Source organism: Hyperolius riggenbachi, chromosome 5, assembly GCF_040937935.1.
Source record: "Hyperolius riggenbachi isolate aHypRig1 chromosome 5, aHypRig1.pri, whole genome shotgun sequence".
In the NCBI taxonomy this organism is placed as follows: Eukaryota; Metazoa; Chordata; class Amphibia; order Anura; family Hyperoliidae; genus Hyperolius; species Hyperolius riggenbachi.
In genome coordinates this window covers 153,718,772-153,745,763 of record NC_090650.1, presented here as the reverse complement: position 1 = coordinate 153,745,763, position 26,992 = coordinate 153,718,772, and the positions used below count along the sequence as shown (strand labels likewise).

General features: G+C 43.1%; 1 protein-coding gene across 6 annotated transcripts in view; it reads left to right on the top strand.

The window, feature by feature from the left end:
- The window catches only part of SUGCT (succinyl-CoA:glutarate-CoA transferase), a 1,486,943-nt gene that overhangs the window by 732,957 nt on the left and 726,994 nt on the right, over window positions 1-26,992 (top strand). The window lies entirely within an intron of this gene.

The following is a 26,992-nucleotide window of genomic DNA, read 5'->3' as shown; positions in this document are numbered from 1 at the left end:
CTGCAGAGCACGGTCAGGGGAGGTACACAACTTACACAGCCCATTGGTGACCGATGGCAGGGTGTACGTGGCTGTGCAGCGGAGCAACTTATGACACCTCCACGACTTGCAGGCAGGCCCCCTGCTACCTCTCCTCCTGCCACATCCTCTTCGCTGTCGTCCTCCTCCTTGACTGAGTGACAGTTCAACTCTACTGGTGCTGCTATCTCCTCTCCAGCGGCACAGCCCCAGCTCCCCAGGGCCTGTGCTGCATGCCAGGTACGACGGTGTCATGCCATCTTAGACATGTCTTGCCTCAAAGTGGAGAGTCACACTGGAGCAGCTCTCCTAGCTGCTCTTAACAAACAGGTGGATCAGTGGCTGACCCCGCACCAGCTGGAGATTGGCAATGTGGCGTGGGACAACGGCAGCAATCTCCTTTCCGCATTGAATTTGGGAAAGCTGACACATGGCGGACATGTTACCAACTCACCCAAGATAATAAGGTTGTTGCTTCATTGTGGACAGACCAAATTTGATCAGCTGGACAGTCACTGTTGTTCTATCATTGAGCTACCACAGCCCAGTGATCAATATGGGCTCGAAAACCGCCACAGCTTGCACTCTCGCCATGGTGCGCATCAGTCCAACACGGCCGTCACTACACAAACAGCTGTTTGCGGTGCGTTACACAGTGAGTTTGGTGTGTCAGTGTGAAGCAGAACTCTAATTACTCACCCTGATTGATGTATACACATGTAAGATGTTTTAAAGCACTTTAGGCCTGCAATTTAGCATTCAATGTGATTTCTGCCCTTAAAACGCTGCTTTGCGTCAAATCCAGATTTTTTTCACTGGACTTTTGGCGTGTATCCCACTCCGCCATGCCCCCCTCCAGGTGTTAGTCTCCTTGAAACATCTTTTCCATCACTTTCGTGGCCAGCATACATTTTTCTAGTTTTCAAAGTTTGCCTCCCCGTTGAAGTCTATTGCGGTTCGCGAAAGTTCGCGCGAACCGAACTTTCGCGGAAGTTCGCGAACCGAAAATCGGAGGTTCGGGCCATTTCTACTGGGAGATGTGGTCAGGTGTGATCACTTGCTGGCTGTGGTATTTAGGCCGCCCTTGACTTGTATTCACTGCTCATAATAGCTTTAGCGTGTTTACTACTTGGGTATGCTTCTCTGTGTTTTCTCCTGTTGTGACTTTTGGCTTGCTTATCTTGATTTCGTATTGGATTGTTGTCTGGACAGACTTTTGCTTGTGTATGACCACGGATATGCCTTCTCCCTGAAACCTGTTACCTGTGTATGACCCTTAGCTTACCCTTGACCACGAATCCCTGGGATTGGTTGCTTGGTTTTTCTGGTACTGCATTGATTTCCAAACTTCAGCATTTATATCTTGCACACTTAAGGGCCTGGGTGGGACCTAGTGTTGGAGTGACACACTTGTCACCTCTTAGCTGAGAGGGGATGCGCCACACAGGGTGAAGCATGCGGAGAAGATTGGCGCATTAGTGCTTAAAGGAAATTGGTCGATGCTGAAAACCCTGACAATGCCATTCATTGTCAACCTTGCTCTCATCCACACCAAGGTTATCTGTGATTCGCTAATCATTGTGATCAAAGGAGAAGTTTGTTCTGGACAGAATAAACTTTCCTGCCATTTAGGTTTAAATGCACTGAGATAAGAATAAATTAAAAATAGTACTTCTTCACTAGAACAACCACGTACAGCTACTACTTTCCTTATCATTCGTACTCTCATCCAGTGCTGTACTTACTTTTTGAATCCAGAACTCTGTAAACAAAATTTGTTGCAGTTTATCATGTAAAGTATTTGTTTTAACAAAGTACAGTAGTTCCTAACATAGTATACCATTAATGGACATTAATGGAAGATTATATTTTTCATATTCATTTACCGTACTTTCTAATTTGGGGCTAATGAAAATTACGTTTGAAACAATGCTTTTGACCTCCAAAATTGGATGGCAATCATGCCACCCTTTATAGGTCATTACTACTTAACAGAAATTAAATATAGTATAAATCTACTGTGTTAAACTGAAAATCTGTCGTTCAAATATATTTGTAGTCTAATAACAGCTGTAAATCCTTGTGTTTCCTTTTAACTCATTAAAAATTGGATGCAAACCTTACAGATATTCAGTACGTGTGCAAGCAAGTTTGCTTTATCCATTTGCTGGTGACAAGGGATGCATAAACTAGTTTATTTCTAACCACTCTCCCTTTATAGCCAGATACAAGAACCAAACCAGGAAATCTGCTTTCTCCTTGACCTGGGACACAGCTCTTGCTAGTGTAAATAATGATCTCTGTAGAGAATGTCAGGTTAACAGAAATAACTTTATTGAGGACCTATGAATTTAACTTGCCCTTGGGAGGTCTTTACACATTTTTATAAGCCTTATTTGGTTAAGGCACTGTACTGTGCACTGGTCAGAAAGCTTCTAGGTGGTTACCTTTAAAGCAAACCTGTTTTGAAAGAAATATGCAGGCTGCCATTGCTGACTTTTCCTTCTAAAAATTCCTGGCTGTCATGTTAAACCAGTTGCTTGAATAGTCACTGATATGGAAGTAATATTGTTATCAGGTCTAACCATGATGTTACTGTCTGCATGCATGTTTTTCGGAATTTTCTGAAAAATAGCTTAAAGCCCCTTTTACACTTGCAGGTAATTCCTGTGTTACGTAACCCTGTGTTACTGTAGAGGGCCGCACAATAATTGAATGTCTATGGAGACTTTCACACTTATTGCAGTCTGGGAAGTATCTGAGCCGACACAAGGGCAACAGCGCATTAACGCAAGGACCATGCTTAACGCACAGCTCTTTGGATAATGGTAGTCTATGGGGGAAGCACTATGGGGTTGATTCACTATAACAAATAGCATGCCTTATCAGAGTTAACAGACCTTATCCGAGTTAACATGCCTTATCAGAGTAGCATAGCAAGCACTATAAACTTATGTCTGCTAATTGCCAATGACGAGAGCTTCACTCATCCTGCCCTGAGCCCCTGCGGGTCCAATCACTTTAAAGGATATTATCCCCGCACTTTGATTGGCCCAATAGGTTGCCTGTCACTTGACTGTAAACTTGACAGGCAGCCTATTGGGCCAATCAAAGTGTGGGGATAATGTCCTTTAAAGTGGTTGGACACACAGGGGCTCAGGGCAGGACGAGTGGAGCTCTCGTCATTGCCAATTAGCAGACATAAGTTCGAAGCGCTCCCTATGCTACTCTGATAACACACACTAACTCTGATAAGGCATGTTAACTCTGATAAGGCACACTATTTTCTATAGTGAATCAACCCTTATGTGTCAATGACGGAGTGTGGTGCGTCGTGGTGCACATGTGTGGACCCAGCAGGCGGCCCAAGAAATCCTGGTGACATACTTCCTGTCCACCAGGGAGTACATCACTGAGCAGTGGGGGGCATGGAGGGGGCGACCCTATGCATATGGCTCCGTCAGTGCACTCGGATGCAGGGTCATATGATTGAAGGAAAAATACACAGGGACACAGAGAGACCAATATAGTGATGTACTGAAATGAGGGAAGAAAGGATGAATGGTAAATATAGAATACTCACAAACCCGGGTTACCACTGTAACGGCAGGTGGGGAGAACAATCCTGTCCCCACTCAGGAGTAAGAAGTCGCTCTCTATAGACAGGAAGAAACGTAAAGTTTTCCATGCTTCTACCAAGGGTGGACTGGTAATTGATGCAAGTGAACAGAGGTGCCAACAGGATAAAATAGTATAAAAGGTTTAAAACATGGACGTGGTAGAGGTGGACTCTTAGCCACTCCAAAGGACACAACAGGCACATTTTTAACGTATAACACAAAAATGTATTCATATACTCCACAATATTGCAACACGTTTCACGAGCGTGACCCCGCTTCCTCAGACAGTTCAGACAGGAGTATGTAGCCATTCCTGTCTGGGTCTGTCCTCTACCGCATCCATGTTTTAAACCTTTTATATTATTTTATCCTGTTGGCGCCTCTGTTCACCTGCAACAAGGGTCATATGATTGTCATTTTTTGTGTTGCAGTGGAACATCGCATCACATGACAGAGAGTTCATACACTGCAGAGTTTATTTTCTTCCTAATTAGGAAAGACTGCATCTAGGGCCTGATGCAGGAAACCGTGATAGCATTGCCGTGCACAGACAAAGCACTGCAATATTGCTCTTACTAATGGCACTGTGTACCATGAGTTATGCTATTAGCATGACCCATGGCACTCGACTTGGTAATGCATGCTCGTTAGAAACGCACTTTACTGGAGCAAGGATCATGCTAGTTGAGTACGTTGCGGCACGCTATTAGCATAACTCTTATCTTGAAGTTAGATGCGCACATCAATACATTTCTGAGGGACTTTATTTTCTGCAGGAAAAGTCAGTAATTGTCTACAGCTGGAACAGCAGATCCAAGTACTGATTTAGGCAGAGATGGTGTTTAATTCTTGTAGTTGGCCAAAAAGGCCGCCAACTTTGCTCCTCCAACGACCACACTATGCATCTCAAAATTCCCATGCGTGGCTACAAGACTTTACTAGAGCTTCCTCGCCCTCAAAAGTCACCTATTTAAGAAGGCTTACCCCACCTCGCCGCTGCCCTAACCCTCTCTGCTGAGAACCTCTTGAGGCAGCCCTCTGTTATCGTGTCACTACCCCCTCCATTTGCATTGTAAGCTTTTGACAGGGCCCTCCCTCCTTGTGTATCGTTCTTGATCATGCACTCTGCCCACAGAAGAGTGGTATTATTAGGATTACTATTCTACTGTATGATCTGGCATTGTGTGTCTAACTGCATATCCTGTATTGTGTTGTCTGATGTCCCTATTTTCATTGTCTGTAACCTAATTTATTGCCCAGTGCTGGGCAGCTGGCTAATAAAAACATAAAAGAAAATTATTTGTGATCTCTGTCAATGGAGGCAATGAGACACAGCAATCTGAGAAAATACTTTAACACCATTTATTTTTGTGCTAGAGGTCATCCTGCAAGTCGTGGTGTTTAGGGGTGCACAACTGACTTGGTTTGGTCATTGGAAGATGGAGAAGGAAGAAGAGGAGTGAAAACTAGTCGGTGTTTGCTAGCACTCAGCACGGTTAATGAAGAGGCGGTCCCCTATGAAGTTTAAATCTAGGCACAGTGATTGTTATCCTCAGATGTGACGTTGCATTTTTTGCCACTGGATAACACCACCAACAATGCTTGTCGAATGATGACACGCGTGGTGTTACCAAATGCTACCATTTCGCTACATGAAGTTTCACCTGAAAAGCGCTCATGCCCAGCAGCCAGGAGGCTGAATTGTCTGACAAGCATGCGGTTCTGCCCTCCCATGTAAAAGGGCCTGAAGTTCTACATGTACGGTTTCTTTATGGCTCACACAATCACATGGCATGCTTACTCTACAGAGTAATTTGGCACATTGAAGTGGAGTGGTTTCCTGCTCAGGTTTAGCATAGGTTGCTCTTAGCTACCCAGATTGGGACCATCCTAGGCTGTAACTGGATGCATTGGTTTCCAGCATTAACAGACTCGCTTTTGGGCTTGGAAGAGAAGAACTATGACCAGTACTTTCTTCTAGGCTTGCAACTGCTTACTGGTATTCTTCCCAGGGGTTACCAAACACCTTAGTATTATCCAGATAAGCATCTGCAAAGCTTTCTTCTCCTTACTGTAGGTTGTTAACAAATTGTTAGATGGTGGCAATTGTATTTTTCTTCCCAATGTCCTACATCTATTTAGGCCTGTGGGGTTGGTTGGCGCTTACTTATTATAGCTCTGTCTATGGTCTCTTAGCTGTTATCTATTTCATATGGCAACCCTGCAAAGGCATTCAGATCTATGGTGTCAGATATATTGCCCACTGTAGTAGATTGTGGCATGCTTTCACAAAAGACTGTAACTATGTTGCCAATATTTCTGTCTTTTTTTTTCCATGGCAAATAGTACGATTTTAGGACTCAGGAAAAGACATTTCTTTCTGCTGATGATAATAGAGTAATTGATCTTTTTTCCAGTAAATTATACATATGTTTCCTCCCAAAAATATTTGTTTTATAGTACATCACAAGAATGGGCATTACATTATTTTTGCCTTTTTTGCAGATGTAGATTTTATATAATAAATCTTATTGGGTGTCAGATTGTCACCTTTTCCTATTAAGTAAACAATATTCACATAGCTAAACTTTTGGAATTCTTTTAGCTGTGTCTTTTAGCAGAAGTAAAGTTGTTGTCCTCTGTGTTTTCCTTTGTAGTCTTAGTTTTTTTTTCCCCTGTGTTTAATAACTACCGTACCTAGACGTAAAATAAGTATGTACATTTCTTCTAAGCAAGACAGAGAAAAATCAATAAGTCCTTACGTCTCGTTCCCAAGTGTTCCTGGAGCATTTCAGGCCACTAGGCCAGTACATTTAATTTACACTTTTCTGTAGCGAGTTGCAGCATCTGATTAATCAAGATACTAGATCATATATACTTCTATCAGTCTAATAAATTGCATTTGCTCTGATGATCAATCTAAGCAAGCAGGTTTATCAATAATAGTAATCATGGATTAAATTACTAAAACATAATCACAATAGACTTGCATCAGTTTTCTCTGTGGAATGTCATGTATACTATTTTACAAGTTTCAACTTATTTGAACTTTCAATTTTTTTTCTTTAACACACAGCAAACATTTTAAAAGTAATTATATGCACTGTGGCCTGGTGCACACCAGAGGAGTTTTTCTGAGCGTTTTGATTTTTTAAATCTGCTGCTAATGTTATCCTATGTGTCTGTGCACACTGGAGCAATGAGGTTTTGTAAAAAAAAACGCATAGCATTTGTGAATGTGGTGTTGTGTAATTTGAAAGTAATGTCAATATAGTATACCTGTCTGTGTTTCAACAGAGGAGCAAAGCAATAATTGATCAGCTAGTGTAATACACAATTATTGTGACCAAAATAAACATATCTACTCAATATTATGATAATTTGGTTAGATATGTTTATTCTGGCCACAATAACTTGACAATTATGGTTGTAAGATTGTGTATCGTACGTTCATTTTTATACAGACACTAGCAGACCCAAGCCCGTTTAAAAATGGGCTCTAGGATCTGTGTTTTTCGCCGCCGCATGTACTGCGCATGCGTGCACCCAACACACGCGCACACCGGCCGCACACAAGCGCACCCGCCACACACCCAGCCGCCCGCTCACACGCCCGCCTCACTCCGTCCCTGTCCTCCTGTCTGTGTGAGGCTGGGTCCGTGCTGCGCACATGCGCAGTACCAAAAAGGACGGACCCAGCTACACAGAGGCAACTGTCCCTGCTGTACGCAGGGACAATTGCCTATTATTATTATATAGGATTAGAGAATGCTCAAACAATAATATGCAAGTATAAGTATAATATGCAACCAGGATGGAAGGGATAGATAAAATAATTGTATTGCCAGCTTAGTCAAGCCACGAGCTTGCATTGCTCACATGTATTTACAGGGTCCAGCAATGGTTGGCTAGCAATGGGCTGTGGCCTAATGATGATGAAATTACTGTTATTACAGTAATCAAGAATCGAGATTCTGGCAAAATGACAACGTGGCTCTTGCTTTGCAGGACTCTGAGTCTTTTGCTGGGAATACACAATGAGATTTTTCAGTCGATTTACTGTCCGATTTTATTTTCAATCAATTTTCTTAACTTTTCTCATTAATTTTTATTCACTTCTATGAGAAATCATAAAATAAGATCGAACATGTCGGAAATTATATATCAAACCATCTATCTGCTGAAAAAACGTATGTTGTGTAAGACCCTTGTTCAACTCACTTTTTCACCTTTCTAGGTGATATTTTCAAAACTTAAAAATAAAATGCCATTTACCGTATTTTTCGGACCATAAGACGCACTTTTTATCCCCATAAAGTGGGGGGAAAAAGTAAGTGCGTCTTATGGTCCGAATGTAACATGGAGAGGGTCAGGAGTGCCCAGCTTTACCATGAAAACAGGTGCCGTCATCAGCAAACAATGCTGAACCTGGAGCTGGCATTGTAGGGGGCATAATTACCTAACTACAGGAAAGGAAAGGACATCTGCGGTGATTCAGCGCATTCCTGCGCTATGAGGAAGAGCTGGTGATTTTAAAATGCTTTAATTTGACTGGCCGGTGGTCTCTGGGGCAGGATGACAGCTCTGTCATTGAGCCAATCACTGTACAGTCACTGCACAGTGATTGGCCCAATGACAGAGCCATGGTCCCACCTCCGAGACCATCGGGTCCAGTAAAATAAAAGCATTTTAAAATCACCAGCTCTTCCTCATAGCACGGGGATGCGCTGAATCGCCTGTCACGACCCGCACTTCAACTGTGAGAGAGGAGGCAGGGAAACGTGCAAAGGCTGCGGGCAGAGCACACAGGATTTATGACAACAGACTGAGTGATCCTCCACAGCTGTTGAAGCTGAAGATCGTCTGCTGCTTTGCAGGGAGACTGGATCATAACGTCAGCCTCTCGTTCTATCTCCCCGGTTGGTCACAAGTATCAGAGGGCTGTTTGAAGCAGCCAAGGGCTTCAGGTCACTCACCCCTGTCACGCTACTTGCCTCTGCTTTATGTCTGGTCACGCTTCCCTTCCCTCCGATGTATATACAGAAGCACGTGACATCACTGACGCTGATTCCTAATAGCAGAACAGTGACGCTGCTTCTGTATATACATCGGAGGGCAGGGGAGTGGAGCGTGACTAGATCCAAAGCAGAGACAGCAGTGGGACAGGGGTGAGTTACATGCAGCCCCTCTGATGCTTGTGTCCCTGCCATAGAGAACGAGAGGGTTACGTTATGATCCAGGATCCCTGCAAAGTGACAGACACAATGCAGCTGGGTCAGCTCTGGATCTGCTCTATGCCCACAGCCTTTGAGCAGTGTTACATTTCCCTGCTTCCTGTAACGATTGGTGTCAGAACCAGAGAGAGAATCTGATCCTTGGCGATCCGCAGTATCCCCAAGAATACAGATATACCCGATTATTGAGGATCTGCGGAATCGTCAATAATCAGATATGTCTAACCTCTAGACACCAGGGAGAGTGTAAGTGTTTGGTGCAACAGTAACAACTCTGAGTAAAGACCACCAGAGGAGCTGGCGGCCTATACTCCCGAGGAATTCACCCCTGAGTGGTGGGTGATATTCCTGTAGCCTGTGGACCCCTGAGCGAGGGACCAAGGCTGGGACGCAGGAAGCCCTGCTGCTAATATGTAAGGCTTTGCCCTGAACTGGGCTAACGTAACACAGTAATAACACAACCTAGTCTGGGTGTGAGGTCTGTATTCACAACACCCTGGAACTAGTCTGGAATTAGTCTGGAATATAACATAAATGATAATACAGTTCCCTAGTCTTGGGTGTGAGGTCCGTATTCACAACACCCTGGAACTAGTCTGGAGCATAACATAAATGATAATACAGTTCCCTAGTCTTGGGTGTGAGGTCCGTATTCACAACACCCTGAAACTAGTCTAGAGAATACACAGAAGATACACAGTATTCCTAGTCTGGGGTGTGAGGGCCTTGATCTCAACACCCTGGAACTGGTCTAACAAATAATACCATTCAATTAGTACTTTAAGCTATCAAGAATCTGACTCAGTGTGGATTCCCAGCTCCAGCCGGTTCTGGCACACTGTCGGGTCTAGCTAAGGTCTGAGTGCCTTCACGCAAGTGTTAGCAATGGCAGACAACCAGCAACTGACAAGCAGCAGAATATATAGTTGCTGGACTCTGCTGCCCCGCCCGAACCATTCAGCCAATCATGAGTCCTACAGGAGTCAGCTGACCTTCCTGATTAGCTGACACTTCCCCTGCTGGTATAAAGGTCCTGCATTCAGGCCCGCGCGTGCATAGCTCTCCATCTGTCTAGGTGCACTAACAGACCCAGCCACACCAAGCACACGCCGCCGCATGCAAGCAGCCGCTTTGCTGTCAGGACATGCTGCAGCTTTTCCGCATTCCACCATACTACCAGACGCGTGTCCATGCGTGCAAACCGCCGCTTTGGACGCGGAATCAGCCGCCTCGTTCTTGGCATATGCGGTGGCTTTTCCGCGTTTTCTCACACTTCCTCTCTCAATCTTGCACAGGTTTAGAGATACCACAGAACTACTGCAAGAGCCTGCTGCACACATTCTATACTTTAAAGGCCCAGATGCAAAGTACAGTAACCTGTACAAACTTAATTTGGGCAGATCTTATCAGACCTCCAAGGTTCCAACTATACCTGTATGTCAATAAAGAGACAGCAGTTGCATTAGAAAAACTGCATTCATTTATTTATGACCACTTCACAAATATGCCTTGAATCAAAAAGTGTTTTTTTGAGTAAAGAAGTATGTTTTTTTATCTTATCAATGCATCTGTAATTAAAACACATTTTTAAACTTAACCTACAATCATACATGTAAATCCTAAAAACCCAGTCAATGAGCTTAGAGATCTGCTGGCCCATCATGTGGCCACACACACACACACACACACACACACACACACACACACACACACACACACACACACACACATACATATAGTAGACCAGCTTGGGGGTAAAAGTTCCACAAGATGCCCCTGTACCATGGACACACCAGGTTCGGGGTTTTTTTTTCCTGGTTTTTCTCCTCTAATTCCAGGTGCGTCTTATGGTCCAAAGCGTCTTATAGTCCAAAAAATACGGTAAGCCACTGGCAAACAAGAAAATACTCAGAATAATTTCAATGGTACTTTTTCAACCACGTTTTGAATTGCAGAGCACTGGCAAGTTATTTTAAACAGAAGATTAAAATGATCTCTTTTGAAGACTTGGGAGAATAAGTGAATTGAATAAGGGCCCTAGTTTTATTCTCAATCCAATTTGAGTTTGTAAATTCTCCCTATGTTTCCTCTAGGAACTCCACTGTCCTCTCATATCCCCCAAAACATGGCAACTTTATACATTGGCTCTCGACTCTGGTACAGATATAAGAGTATGACAACTGTTGGCCACCACTATGTAAATGCAAAATTAAAAGTATAAAGATGGGATTGGGGGCTAAATATAGTAAGAAAAAGTAGAAACAAGAGCAGTGAGTTGAGTGAATGAGATGGGGTGAAAAGGTTGGTGATAGGAAATTTGGGTTCCAGATTGCAAAGATTGAACTGTGTGGAACAATTAGACTAGTCCATTGACTGTCTTTATAGGAAAATATGTTTGCATTGCATTTATTGGCATTTACATGAAACCCGGTCTGTATCTGCTGTCTGATTTAACAATTTAAAACCTGGAATTTGTTTTTGTTTTTTTGTTAAGGAAAAAAGTCTGTACTAAATTTACCCATTGCCAACAGCAGTTGTGTTTATTTAAAAAAAATGTCCACCTATTCAGATCACTAGATTGATGTTTAGAATTAACTGGTGTGTATTTTTTACCACTATATAGACTATACAAGAAAGTAATGGTATGATCCAATTTCATAACATAAGATATTGTTAGTCAGGAAAGGTCACTAATGTAAGTTGTAAGCTGGAAATATGTGAACAACTGAAACTAATCTGTGCATTATAATTGATTTGTTAGGGCAAGATGAAACTCCTACAAGATAAAATAATAAAAAATATGATGTTCCTTTTATACATGTCTTCACTTTATAAATTGAATCGGAAATATCTTCTGTGTGGCTGTTTATAGTAAACTAACGCAAACTGCATGTCATAAAATAATTTTTAACTTGGTTTAAAAGACATAATTCAGTATTTAAATGTGATAAATTTATAAAGAAAGATAATGGGTAAGTTATAGTCATTTACACTACTTTCATAGTTTTGAAGTTTATGGTCTGTCTGCTGCCATGATGGTTTATTACAAAGTGGGGTTTTATTATCTTCCATTTATTGGGATCAAAGCTAATGTCATTTTACCAGATGAAAAAAGTATACATAGAAGAAATGTAAGGAGATAAGAGAGGTGAAGAAAGGGCTGTTTTGATAATAAGCAGAAATATATTTACAACAGATTCAGTGATTCAGCTAACCATATTTGTTCAAACACTTCAGCCATCAATTGGTTGTCTTCAGATATTCACAATGTATGGACAGCTTTTAGGATATATGTAGTATACCAAAAGCCTCAGCAATTACTAACAGCATAGGTCTGTTCTGATAGAAAGGGAAGGTGTTTGTCTGTGGCTGTAATTTCCTTTATAGGTGCTCAATCTAACTATTTCAATGCATTTTGTCTGGTTAAGCCTGAAACAATATAATCATTCCTGACATTCTGTTCAGCAGTACAAATCTGGCCTTGCCATATCAGTTCTCTAGACATTGTTGGTAGTTTAGTCTTCTAAACTTTTATCAGTATTCCTTCAATACGAGAACTTCCAAGACTCCTATTAGGTATTATTTAGAGTCACCACTACCATGCAGTAATTACTATAAATATATATGCACCCAGTGTATACATTTTTCTCACGGTGTACATGTGCCTCCAATGTGGCCTGTATCTACTGTCTGCTTTAACATAGTTAACCAGCTTTGACAACAAGTGCCACCATGTTGTTCTCCATATAAAGCACGGCTACTATGCTCCCCTCTACCTTATTGCAAGTGTGTATATATATATATATATATATATATATATCGTATTTTTCGGACTATAAGACGCATGTGGCAGCTTACCAATCCAGGAGCTTGTATCCTTTGTGCTTTAAATTAATCTAATGATGGCCACGGTGGTGTGGCAGCAGCAGCAGCTCGATCCCCGGTGTTTCAGAGCGGCATAGCAGCAGCCGCTGTGATGAATGGAAATAACGGTAGTTGTGCTGGCTGTGATTCTGATCCTTCCTGAGCCCTTCGTCTGGCCTGTATTAACGCGATCGTCAGTGTTCCCACGTGGCACAGCTGCAGCCTGCTGTAGTGTCCGTGTGTTCAGCTGCTGTATTGTCCGGGTCTTCAGCTGCTGTAGTGTCCTTATCTATTCGGATTATATCTTCAGCCGCTGTAGTGTCCGGATAGTCAGCCACTGTAGTGTCCGGATCTTCAGCCGCTGTAGTGTCTGGATCTTCAGCTGCTGTAGTGTCCGGATCTTCAGCCGCTGTAGTGTCCGGATCTTCAGCCGCTGTAGTGTCCGGGTCTTCAGCCGCTGTAGTGTCCGGATCTTCAGCCGCTGTGGTGTCCGGATCTTCAGCTGCTCTAACCACACAGTCCTCAGAGGCTTCCGTACTGCACTATTTGCTGGTGCCCTCTCATGACCCCGACACACGTGCTCATGAGAGGGCGCCAGTAAATAGTGCAGTACGGAAGCCTCTGAGGACTATGCGGTTAGAGCGGCTGAAGACCCGGACACTACAGGGGCTGAAGACCCGGACACTACAGCGGCTGAAGACCCGGGCAGTACAGCGGCTGAAGACCCAGACACTGCAGCGGGCTGCAGCTTTGCCACGTGGAAACACTGACGATCACAAGGGACAGCATCCCAGCCAGGACAAGCATTTTAATTCATCAAGACGGCTGCTACTATGCAACTTGGGGAACACTGAGGATCATGCTAACACAGGGCTCAAGAAGGATCAGAATCACAGCCAGCACAACTACCGTTATTTCCATTCATCACAGCGGCTGCTGCTGTGCTACTCTGAAACACCGGGGATCGCGCTGCTGTTGCTGCCACACCACCGTGGCCATCATTAGATCCGTTTACAGCCTGGACACCCACACTGGACCTGCCTACTTTTTGAAGAAGCTGCCACCCAGGCTGGTGAGCTCTGTAATGTAATTTTAGTGGTTAGTTAAGTTAGCTGGGCGGGAAGCAGTGGTTTATGTAGTGCAATGTGGCTGTGGGGGGGGGAGGGGGGAGGCATAAGGGGTTAGTTAAGTGTAATGTAGTATGGTTGGTGGGGAGGCAGAGGTTAGTGTAGCTTGACAGAGTAACTTCGATACATCTTGGGAGGGGGGGGGAAGGTCTATAAGTCACTACTGGATCATGGATGCACCTAGGTTTAGTATGTTTTTTTCCCCTGGTTTTTGCCCTCTAAACCTAGGTGCGTCTTATAGTCCGGAGCGTCTTATAGTCCAAAAAAGTACGGTATGTATATATATATATATATATATATATATATATATATATATATATATATATATATATATATATATATATGTATATAAAATTGTGTGTGTGTGTGTGTGTGTGTGTTGCGTGTGTGCGTGCGTGCGTGTTGCTATCACGCGAAAACTCCTTGACCGATTTGAACGAAACTTGGTATACAGATCCCTTACTACCTGGGGTGATATGTTCTGGGGGTCTCGCGGCCCCCCTGCACATGTGGGCGGAGCTACAAACAGCCAATCAGATTTCACCCATTCAAGTCAATGGAAAAAATGTAAAAGGCTGCCATTCTCACAGTAATCAAGCCAGAGTCCCCACACTTGGCACAGTTGGTCACTTGGTGACCGAGGTTACAAATCCAGGAAAAGTGGGCGGAGCATAAAACAGCCAATCAAATTTCAGCCATTCATTTTAAATGGGAAAATGTAAACTGCAGACTGTTAATCGCAGGGTTCTCAAACTTGCCACAGTTGGTCACTGGATGAATCAGATTAAGATTCAAAAAAGTGGGTGGAGCCTACAACAGCCAATCAAAATTCACCTATTGATTTTCAAGGGTAATATTTAAACTGCTGCCATTCTTACACTGTTAATGGCAGAGGCTTCAAGCTTGCTACAGTCTGTCTTTGGGTGACTGGGGTCCAAATTCACTAAAGGGGCGGGGCTTTATGATGCCAGGAACCTGAAAGCTCACAAACTTGGTCATTGAGTGACTGTGTGTCCAGGTTACAAAAAGTGGGCGGAGGCAAAAGCAAATCTGACTAGGAAAATATAAACTGTAGCCATTCTTTCACCGTTAATGGCAGGGTTCTCAAACTTTGCACAGTTGATCACTGTGTGAATTAGATTAAGAATTTGGAAGGTAGGTGGAGCCTACAACAGCTAATAAAAATTCACCTTTCGATTTTCAAAGGGAATATTTAAGCTGCTACCATTCTTATACTGTTAATAGCAGATGCCTCAAACCTGGTACAGTTGGTCACTGGGTGATTAGGGTTCAAAATCAGAAAGGGGGCGGAGCCACAAACAGCCAATCAGATTTGTTTATTTTTCAATGGGAATATACAAAGTATTGATACCAAGGAACCCAAAGCTGATAAACTTGATAGAGTGACTGTATGTCAAGGTTAGAAAAAGTGTGCTGCGCCAACAACTTATTTTTTTTTACATGGCAGGGTTCCCAAACTTGACACTTGGCCACTGGGTGACTGAGATTAATATTCAGAAATGTGGGTGGAGCCTAAAAACTGCTGTCATTCTTACACTGTTAATGGCAGAGGCCTCAAACCTGCTGCAGTCGGTCATCAAGTTGTTCGAATTCACTAAAGGGGTGGAGCCACAAACATCCAATCAGATTTTCTTGTTTTGGATAAACTGCTTCCATTCACACAATTTTGATGCCAGGAACCCAAAATCTCACAAGCTTGGTCATTGAGTAGTGACTGTGTGTCAAGGTTACAAAAAGTGGGTGGAGTCAAAAACAGATTTTACTGGGAAATTGTAAACTGCAGCCCTTCTTCACTGTTAATGGCAGGGTTCTCAAACTTTGCACAATTGGTTACTGGGTGACTGGAATTAATATTCATAAAAGTGGGTGGAGCCTAAAAAAGCCAATCAAAATCACCTGTTGATTTTCAAGGGGAATATTAAAATTGCTGCCATTCTTGCACTGTTAATGTCACAAGCCTCAAACCTGGTACAGTTAGTCACTGGGGTTCAAATTCAGAAAAAGGGGCATAGCCACAAACAGTTTCATTTCTTGGGAAAATACAAGTTTTGTCACAAACTTGGTCTTTGAGTGACTGTATGTCCAGGTTACAAAAAGTAGGCGGAGCCAAAACCAAATTTCACTGGGAAAATGTAGACTGCAGACCTTCTTACACTGTTAATGGCAGGGTTCCCAAACTTTGCCCAGGTGGTCACTGGGTGACTGAGATTAATATTCAGGGAAGTGGGTGGAGCATATAATAGCCAATCAAAATTCACCTATTGATTTTAAAGGGGAATATTTAAATTACTGCCATTTTTACACTGGTAATAGCAGATGCCTCAAACCTGCTAACCAGTTGGTCATTGGGTGACTGGGGTTCAAATGCTGGAGAGGGGCAGAGCCACAAACAGCCAATCTGATTTGTTTAATTTCTATGGGAATATACAAATTATTGATGCTAAAGACCCCAAAGCTCACAAACTTGGTGATTGAGTGTTTGTGCGTTACGGTTAGAAGAAGTGGGCGGAACCAACACCAGTCAAATACATACCCGGGCAATGCCGGGTCATCAGTGGGTGGAGACAAATACAAATTTCACTGGAAAAATGTAAACTGCAGCCATTCTTACACTGTTAATTGGAGGGTTCTTAAACTTTGCACAGTTGGTCATTCAGTGAATGGGATTAATATTCAGAAAAGTGGGTGGAGCCTACAAAAGTGTATAAAGCTTCACCTATTGCTTTTCAAGCGAATATTTAATTGCTACCATTCTTGCACTGTTAATGGCCCAGGCCTCAAACCTGGTACAGTTGGTCATTGGGTGACTGGGGTTCAAATTCAGAAAAGGGGATGGAGCCACAAACAACCCATCAGATTTTTTCATCTCAATGCAAATTATTGATGCCAAAGACCACAAAGCTCACAAACTTGGTCATTGAGTAATTGTTAGGGTTTAGAAAAAGTGGGTGGAGCCGCCACCAGCCAAATACATACCCGGGCAACGCCAGGCAATCAGCTAATATATATATATATATATATATATATATATATATATATATATATATATATATATATATATATACATACTGTAAAGTATACATAAATATACAAATATACATACTGTATAAATATATATACATATCCATGGATACAAAAGTACACACAAGATTTCTAAAATATAATTTATAAAATATTAATTGTAAGAGCCAGAGACAAAAATTAATCATTTCTGAACATGGCATGGTTTGAATTTGCTAAGTTGAATCTGAATGGAACTGAAAGACTTCTGGAACAATATCCTTTGGCATTTAAATGCCACTAATATTGTCTCTCACATCGTCGTTCCAAATTCTCCACTTTTGTATGTTTTGTATGCTCAACTTTTTGTATGTTTCAAAGTTTGTCTGTTTTATGCTCTGCCTAGGCCATGTGAACCACTAATAATTCCAGGTACGACAATTGTCGTACTTGGCGAAATAAAGATGATTCTGATTCAGAATGAGATGAGCACTTGATCATTAGAACAGAGGTGTTAAAGCAGAAGAGTAGAGAAGTGGGGAATGAAATGCAAATTATTAAGCTGTAATAGTTAGTAGGCTTGAGGGAAAAGCTGGGTGAAGATATTGTCTGATTTCTTCATTCTAATGGAAGTATCACTTACATGAGATCCCAGGAAAGATGCATGCAATAAGAGTTGGGGAGTTGTTTTGTGGATGTATGATGGGAAACTTCTAAACAAAACTGCCATATCATGATGTACTGTATAGAAGAAGATAGTAGCAGTGCTAAACCTTCAGCTACAATATGTGATTTTTGTTGCAAATTGGAGCATTTTGATCGGATGGAAAATCGACAAAAAAAAAAAATGCATCGTGTGTACCCAGCATTACACCTATTAGAAACATTAACCCTCATAACTCTGTGATCATTGAAAAACAGGATCATAGATTGTACTTAACAAAATTGACCAGATGAAGGCATGAAAAATACATTCTTGGCCCACAAGAAGCTTTTAAATTAGGCATATTTAACACCTGCCAATTATTATTTTTTTTTTTTATTCAGATTTATTATAACAGATACAATGGGAATGCAGTTCACACAAGAATACATATTACTAGATTCTGGTTCACATAAATACAGAAACAGTCATGAAGTTCTGGCACATAGTTCCCAGGGGTATGATGGCTCATGGCCATCTGGGGATTGCCATTTTAATTAGGTGGCTGAGAATCCAACCCCATATTGTAGACATAGCCTTGCTTTACTTTAGCAAAAGAGCTTAGTGAACATAGGAAGACACATAGTGCAAGGATACTTTTGTTGTATAGCATAGTTTCAGTACTTATAAAGTAGTAAATAGAAAGAGTCGTGTGGGAAAGAGGAGTCAGACTCGGATGATGAGGAAGGTGTTTCTTTAAAAGGAGGAGGAGGCAACCGCGGCAAAAGAACAACCGCAGCAGGTGTCACAGGGGGCTTGTGCTGCTCGACGTTCCCGTGGTATTGTTCATGGCTGGGGGGAGGAGGAGGACTTACCTGACGTCACTGAGGAAGAGCAAGAGGAGATGGATAGTACGTCTGGATCCAACTTTGTGCAGATGGCATCTTTCAAGCTGTCCAGTCTGTTGAGGGAAACCTGTATAAAAATACTCAAGGGGAATGAGCTGTACTGGGTGGCCACACTACTAGACCCTCGGTATAGGCACAAAGTGGCGGACATGTTACCAACTCACCTGAAGGCAGAAAGGATGCAGCACATGCAGAACAAGCTGGCAACTATACTTTACAATGCGTTTAAGGGTTATGTCACAGCACAACGCAATAAAGGTACCACTGCCAGTAATCCTCCTCCCATGTCCACGCAGGCAAGGACAGGACGCTCCAGTGATCTCATGGTGATGTCGGACATGCGGACATTCCAACGCCTCGACTTAGCGCTTCCAGTTCCACCCTCCACCAACACCTGGACCGGCAGGTAGCCGACTACCTGGCCTTAAGTGTGGATGTAGACACTGTGAGCAGCGATTAACCCTTGGACTACTGGGTGCGCAGGCTTGACCTGTGGCCAGAGCTGTCCCAATTTGCCATCCAACTTCAGTCTTGCCCTGCCTCAAGCGTCCTGTCAGAAAGGACCTTCAGCGCAGCTGGAGGCATTGTCACTGAGAAGAGAAGTCGCCTAAGTCACAAAAGTGTTCAGTACCTGACCTTTATCAAAATAAATGAATCATGGATCCGGGAGGGCTTCTGCCCGCCTGAAGACTAAGTCACAGCATCTCTGCCTGGCTGCCTGCCCCAAGACTAAGTTGCTCCCCACACAGCACCTCTGCTAGTGTTGGGTGAACAGTATTCGCCACTGTTCGGGTTCTGCAGAACATCACCCTGTTCGGGTGATGTTCGAGTTCGGGCGAACACCTGATGGTGTTCGGCCAAACTGTTCGGCCATATGGCCGAACTAAGAGCGTATGGCCGAACGTTACCCGAACGTTCGGCTAGCGCTGTGATTGGCCGAACGGGTCACGTGTAGTGTTGGGCGAACATCTAGATGTTCGGGTTCGGGCCGAACATGGCCGCGATGTTCGGGTGTTCGAGCCGAACTCCGAACATAATGGAAGTCAATGGGGCCACGAACTTTCGTGCTTTGTAAAGCCTCCTTACATGCTACATAACGCTGGCTGCCGGGCAAGCCAGCACCTCTATTGCGTACATTGCCAGTTTGTGCCAGGTGTCTAGCTTCGATACCCAATAGTTGAAGGGTGCATATGGATTGTTCAACACAGCTATGCCATCTGACATGTAGTCCTTGACCATCTTCTCCAGGCGATCGGTGTTGGAGGTGGATCTGCACGCTTGCTGTTCTGTGTGCTGCTGCATAGGTGTCAGAAAATTTTCCCACTCCAAGGACACTGCCGATACCATTCCCTTTTGGGCACTAGCTGCGGCTTGTGTTGTTTGCTGCCCTCCTGGTCGTCCTGGGTTTGCGGAAGTCAGTCTGTCGGCGTACGACTGACTAGAGGAGGGGGAGGATGTCCATCTCCTCTCTAAAGTCTCCACAAGGGCCTGCTGGTATTCTTCCATTTTGACCTGTCTGACTCTTATTTCAAGCAGTTTTGGAACATTGTGTTTGTACCGTGGATCCAGAAGGGTATAAACCCAGTAATTGGTGTTGTCCAGAATGCGCACAATGCGTGGGTCGCGTTCAATGCAGTCCTAGGCCGAAGAGGTCATAGCCTAGGGTCACAAAAACCTGTTTATTTGGGCAATTTCAATGGTAGTGATGCTGACGTACATAAATCTCAGCCATGGCCGTTAGCAACGTCTGAATTTCACGAAATGTCTCATGCAGGTAGAAGACATATTGTTAGACTTGGATTCCAAAGATGGGTTCCCTACATCTCTGCAAACCAGAGTTACAGGGCTCCAAATTTGGTAAAATCCACCATAGGCTTTCATTGGGCCTCCTATTTACAGTTCCAAAATCTCACATCTTTTCAAAGGGCAATTGCTCAGCAGTGGCAAATTTTCTAGCATTGTAGGAACTGTTAGGGGGGTCATAACTGGTGAGTTTCGGGCCCCTAGGCCGAAGAGGTCATAGCCTAGGGTCACAAAAACCTGTTTATTTGGGCAATTTCAATGGTAGTGATGGTGACGTACATAAATCTCAGCCATGGCCGTTAGCAACGTCTGAATTTCACGAAATGTCTCATGCAGGTAGAAGACATATTGTTAGACTTGGATTCCAAAGATGGGGTCCCTACATCTCTGCAAACCAGAGTTACAGGGGTCCAAAATTGGTAAAATCCCCCATAGGCTTTTATTGCCTCCCTATTTCACTTTCCAAAATCTCACATCTTTTCAAAGGGCAATTGCTCAGCAGTGGCAAATTTTCTAGCATTGTAGGGACCCTTAGGGGGAACATGACTGGTGAGTTTCGGGCCCCTAGGCCGAAGAGGTCATAGCCTAGGGTCACAAAAACCTGTTTATTTGGGCTATTTCAATGGTAGTGCTGCTGACGTACATAAATCTCAGCCATGGCCGTTAGCAACGTCTGAATTTCACGAAATGTCTCATGCAGGTAGAAGACATATTGTTAGACTTGGATTCCAAAGATGGGGTCCCTACATCTTTGCAAACCAGAGTTACAGGGGTCCAAAATTGGTAAAATCCCCCATAGGCTTTCATTGCCTCCTTATTTCACTTTTCAAAATCTCACATCTTTTCAAAGGGCAATTGCTCAGCAGTGGCAAATTTTCTAGCATTGTAGGGACCCTTAGGGGGAACATGACTGGTGAGTTTCGGGCCCCTAGGCCGAAGAGGTCATAGCCTAGGGTCACAAAAACCTGTTTATTTGGGCAATTTCAATAGTAGTGATGCTGACGTACATAAATCTCAGCCATGGCCGTTAGCAACGTCTGAATTTCACGAAATGTCTCATGCAGGTAGAAGACATATTGTTAGACTTGGATTCCAAAGATGGGGTCCCTACATCTCTGAAAACCAGAGTTACAGGGGTCCAAAATTGGTAAAATCCCCCATAGGCTTTCATTGCCTCCCTATTTCACTTTCCAAAATCTCACATCTTTTCAAAGGGCAATTGCTCAGCAGTGGCAAATTTTCTAGCATTGTAGGGACCCTTAGGGGGAACATGACTGGTGAGTTTCGGGCCCCTAGGCCGAAGAGGTCATAGCCTAGGGTCACAAAAACCTGTTTATTTGGGCTATTTCAATAGTAGTGAAGCTGACGTACATAAATCTCAGCCATGGCCGTTAGCAACGTCTGAATTTCACGAAATGTCTCATGCAGGTAGAAGACATATTGTTAGACTTGGATTCCAAAGATGGGGTCCCTACATCTCTGCAAACCAGAGTTACAGGGGTCCAAAATTGGTAAAATCCCTCATAGGCTTTCATTGCCTCCCTATCTCACTTTCCAAAATCTCACATCTTTTCAAAGAGCAATTACTCAGCAGTGGCAAATTTCCTAGCATTGTAGGGACCCTTAGGGGGAACATGACTGGTGAGTTTCGGGCCCCTAGGCCGAAGAGGTCATAGCCTAGGGTCACAAAAACCTGTTTATTTGGGCAATTTCAATGGTAGTGATGCTGACGTACATAAATCTCAGCCATGGCCGTTAGCAACGTCTGAATTTCACGAAATGTCTCATGCAGGTAGAAGACATATTGTTAGACTCTGGTTTGCAGAGATGTAGGGAACCCATCTTTGGAGCCCAAGTCTAACAATATGTCTTCTACCTGCCCAAAAGGGAATGGTATCGGCAGTGTCCTTGGAGTGGGAAAATTTTCTGACACCCATGCAGCAGCACACAGAACAGCAAGCGTGCAGATCCACCTCCAACACCGATCGCCTGGAGAAGATGGTCAAGGACTACATGTCAGATGGCATAGCTGTGTTGAACAATCCATCTGCACCCTTCAACTATTGGGTATCGAAGCTAGACACCTGGCACAAACTGGCAATGTACGCAATAGAGGTGCTGGCTTGCCCAGCAGCCAGCGTTATGTCGGAACGCTGTTTCAGTGCTGCCGGAGGCATCGTCACAGATCGGCGTATCCGCCTCTCCACAGAAAATGCAGACCGTCTAACTCAAATTAAAATGAATCAATCCTGGATTGGAAACGACTACGCAACACTCCCGGACCCCAACCAAGTAACATGAACAATGAACATCTGTGATGGGTTAGCGTTTCCGGCCCCTGTTTATTGAACCTCTCATCTGTATTACATTTATGACTGCATAGCGACAAAATGCAAATTGCTATCCGCACGCTTCTTGTCCTCATGCAAGGCCTGGGTTGTTGTGTCTCAAAGCGTGGCCTTCTCCTCCTGCGCCACCCTCCTCCTGTTCCATCACGTGTGCTGCTGCTGGGTTAGCGTTACCGGTCCCTTTTCCTGGAACCTCTTATATGTATTACATTTATGACTGCATGCCGACAAAAAGCATGTTACCTGTGCAAAGAAAACAGACATTTCCCGCATTTAAAAGACAGTTTTCCCTTTGAAACTTTAAAATCGATTTTCTCAAAAACTATAAGCTCTTTTTGCTAAAAAAAATTTCCCTCTTGTACCCACTCCCAAGGTGCACATACCCTGCAAATTTGGGGTATGTAGCATGTAAGGAAGCTTTACAAAGCACAAAAGTTCGGGTCCCCATTGACTTCCATTATGTTCGGAGTTCGGGTCGAACACCCGAACATCGCGGCGATGTTCGGCGAACGTTCGCGAACCCGAACATCTAGGTGTTCGCCCAACACTAACCTCTGCCCGCAGGCCGCATGACTGCCTTCTCTGCCACCACCAACAGGGTCCAGGACTCCAGGCGGAATCCTAATTATTTTTTTTAGGCCACTATAATAATTTTTCTGGTGCGTGTACATGCCTGCCTAATTTTTCTGGCTGCACTGCGGCTGCAACAACAAAACAAAAGGCATGTACATGTGCCCATTCCCCTTCGTGATCATTACCTTGCTGCGGTGAAGGGGCTTGCGTATCACAATGAAGCAATGACCGATGGCTATATGAGTGTCTCGGGGGGTGGCACACCAAAGATAATAAGGTCATTGCTTCATTGTGGACAGACCGAATTTGATCAGCTGGACAGTCACTGTTGTTCTATCATTGAGCTACCACAGCCCGGCGACCATATGGGCTTGAAAACCGCCAAGGCCTGCACTCTGGCCATGGTGCGCACCAGTCTAACATGGCCGTCACTACACAAACAGCTGTTTGCGGTGCGTTACACAGTGAGTTTGGTGTGTCAGTGTGAAGCAGTACTCAAATTACACTCCCTGATTGATGTATACACATGCAATGTTTTAAAGCACTTTAGGCCTGCAATTTAGCATTCAATGTGATTTCTGCCCTTAAAACGCTGCTTTGCGTCAAATCCAGATTTTTCCCCGGGACTTTTGGCGTGTATCCCACTCCGGCATGCCCCCCTCCAGGTGTTAGACCCCTTGAAACATCTTTCCCATCACTTTTGTAGCCAGCATAAATTTTTCTAGTTTTCAAACTTCGCCTCCCCATTGAAGTCCATTGCGGTTCGCAAAAGTTCGCACGAACCGAACTTTCGCGGGAGGTTCGCAAACCTAAAATTGGAGGTTCGGGCTATTTCTGTTGGTATCCACTGTTACTCTCCATGGTGGTAGAAGATCCAATGATCCCACCAATATCAGAATGGCTTCTCAAGCAGGGACATGTATACCATCCACAGTGGCCAGTCTGAATCTGAAGGCGTGGCTTTTGAACAGCACCTACTACTAAATAGAGGTCTGTCAGAGAAAGTTATTGAAACTTTGCTGACACCTCTACAATTTATTTAAAGGGACTCCGAGCAGTAAATAAAAACAAAATCTGAACTTACCTTGGGCTTTCTCCAGTCCACCGTAGGTCGGGAGGTCCGTCGGCGTCCCTCTGGCTCCTCTCCCAGGCCCTGCTCAGAAATGGCTCTTGGCGACACTGGGACAGAGTGTTAGGCTCCCTCCTCCAGAAAGACGCATGCGCAGTACTGTCACGCCGGCCGATGTGATGACGCGAGGCGGCTGGCGTTGTGACGACTGACGTCGTCTTTCCGGAAGAGGGAGCCCGGCACTTGGTCCCAGTGTCGCCGGGAGCCGCCGAAAGCCATTTCTGAGCAGGGCCTGGGAGAAGAGCCAGAAGGACGCAGAGGGACCTCCCGACCTACGGTGGGCTGGAGAAAGCCCCAGGTAAGTTCAGATTTTGTTTTTATTTACTGGTCAGAGTCCCTTTAAGAGTTTGGAGAGTCTTTTGTGATTTCAATAAAAATAGTCCGGAAAACCTTATTAATTTTTCAATTCCCAATATTCTAGGTTTCCTGCAGAAAGGCCTAGATATGGGTTTAAAATTGCACACCCTTAAAGGGAAACTAAACTGAGAAGGATGTGGATTTTTCCTTTTAAAATAATACCAGTTGTCTGAATCTCCTGCTGATCCTGTGTCTCTAATACTTTCAGCCACAGCCCCTCAACAAGCATGCAGATCAGGTGCTCTGACTGAAGTCAGACTGAATTAGCTGCATGCTTGTTTCAGGTGTGTGATTCAGGTCTAACGCACCTAAAGAGATTATGAACCAAATCATGCAAATAAAATGCAACCATATGCAAACAATATATACAGTGAATCTCCTACATACCAAACAAAACGGTGTGCAAACATACAACCAAAAACCCTGACTAACTATCTATCCATTTACAAACAGCGTGCAGGAGAGATTTTTTTTTGTATAAAGTTGGGAACAGAAATTCTTTTTTAGTGTTGTAGTGTGTGTGTGTGTGTTTTGTTTTTTGTTTTTTTGCTTACTGAGAATCCTGTATCCAGTGTCCAGATATTTGTAAATGAGTAATCTATCCATCTTATCTATCTGTCATACAAGTTCCAAAAATAAGTAGCCTATCACCTTCTTGACTTTTTTCTGTCATTGTTTCCATTGGATGCTCAGATGATCAAGTGACTCTTTAGAGCTGAAGTCAGCAGGTTTTTCTATTAGCAAGATCTGCTGTCAGGTTTGATTCAGGCATACTCTTTGGTCCACACCAATCACTGGACCTGTATAATAGTTAATAATTATTCAGTGCCACAATGCATTATATCAGAAACTAAGTTGTCATAACAGCATATGATTTTCATTTTGTACTGCCTTTCTACTGCACAAAAGACAAAAAAAGAATGTTTTCTTAAAAAGAAAAAAAAAACTTGAACCTTTCCAGTTTTGATTGGCTGCTGTATCAGTAGACTGGAATATACTTAGTCTCAACTGTCCTGAGAGACCTCCTATAAAACTGCAGGTGTTCAGTGTTAGCAAATAGTTACTGCTATATGTACAGGCTTTTGGCAGCTACTAGGGCTGTTTCCTGGGATTGAAAAAAAAAGATTTTATACCTCATACAGTGGTTTTACATTGCTGGGATACTAAGGAAATGGTTTTGCTGCCATCAAACAGTATTTACATTTTTCTTTCTATGCGTTGTAACAATTTTATGGTTTGATTAGTTTATAGTATGATGTAAAGCTAGGTATCTGGATCACTCATGAATTTGGAATGTTTAAACAATGAACCTCATAATACAAAAGTCAGACAGTTTTATATTGTGTAAAACAAGCGGAATGTGAGGTTCTTTTGTAGTATATTTAGTAGTGTTTAAACTGGGTGTAATATATTCAGTAAAACAGATATTAATTACTATAATTTAGTGTAGGATATACACAATTTCCAAAGCCAACTATAGACTTTTAAAGTTCCATAAGTGTGCAGATCTATAAAATGGTGTTAATGTGAATTATATTCTGGTTTAAAAACACACGTTAAATTCTCTCTAGAAACATAAGAAAACATATTTTTTCAATGTCCCAGTTCATAGAGAGTTACAACCTCCATAGCTAAGAGCTGGTAAAACTGTTTAGTTTATAGTCTGCAAAGTCTAGGGCTGAATGGAAAAATCACAAAAGAAATGTAAAATATAATTTAAAATAATGGTAAAAGTCTCATTTGTGAGAACACTTTTTTGGAAATGTATCCACAGAAGTAAAATGTTGTTGGTCCTGCATCTCACAGTCAGTTCAGACATAAAAACTGTCAGGCATTTGCCAGCATAACCTTGGCTTCAATGTCAGAGTGACCAATTGAGACCAATTGAATCATGAATTTGGAGTCTTGCTGATGAGTGCTTTTGGAAGCACTAATGAAAAAAAAAATTCAAAGTAGAGGAAAAAAAATGCTCAAAGAGCTAAACCAGATCTACCACCCTGCATTTATAGTTCACTCATTGTAAAATGCATGGGTCATGAAATCCAGAAAGACATTTAAGTTTTTCCAGCTCTAAAAGTAGCCTACTTACAATTGCTGAGGGAGACAAACCCATCCGACCATCATTTTATCCATCCACCCACTTCAGTGAAGGAAGCATATAATCATATGTCACGTGGTTCTCAATATTTTCAGGTGCTTTGCCCAATCTTTGTTATGCAGACTCCTTTTTCTGTGTATCGGAAAACTCCTTCTACATGTAACAAAAATCAAAAATGCTTGCTAAGTTTTTTTTCCCCCCACCGTATCCCTCACTTTTTGTCTTCAGGTAGTTAAATATCTGCTACAG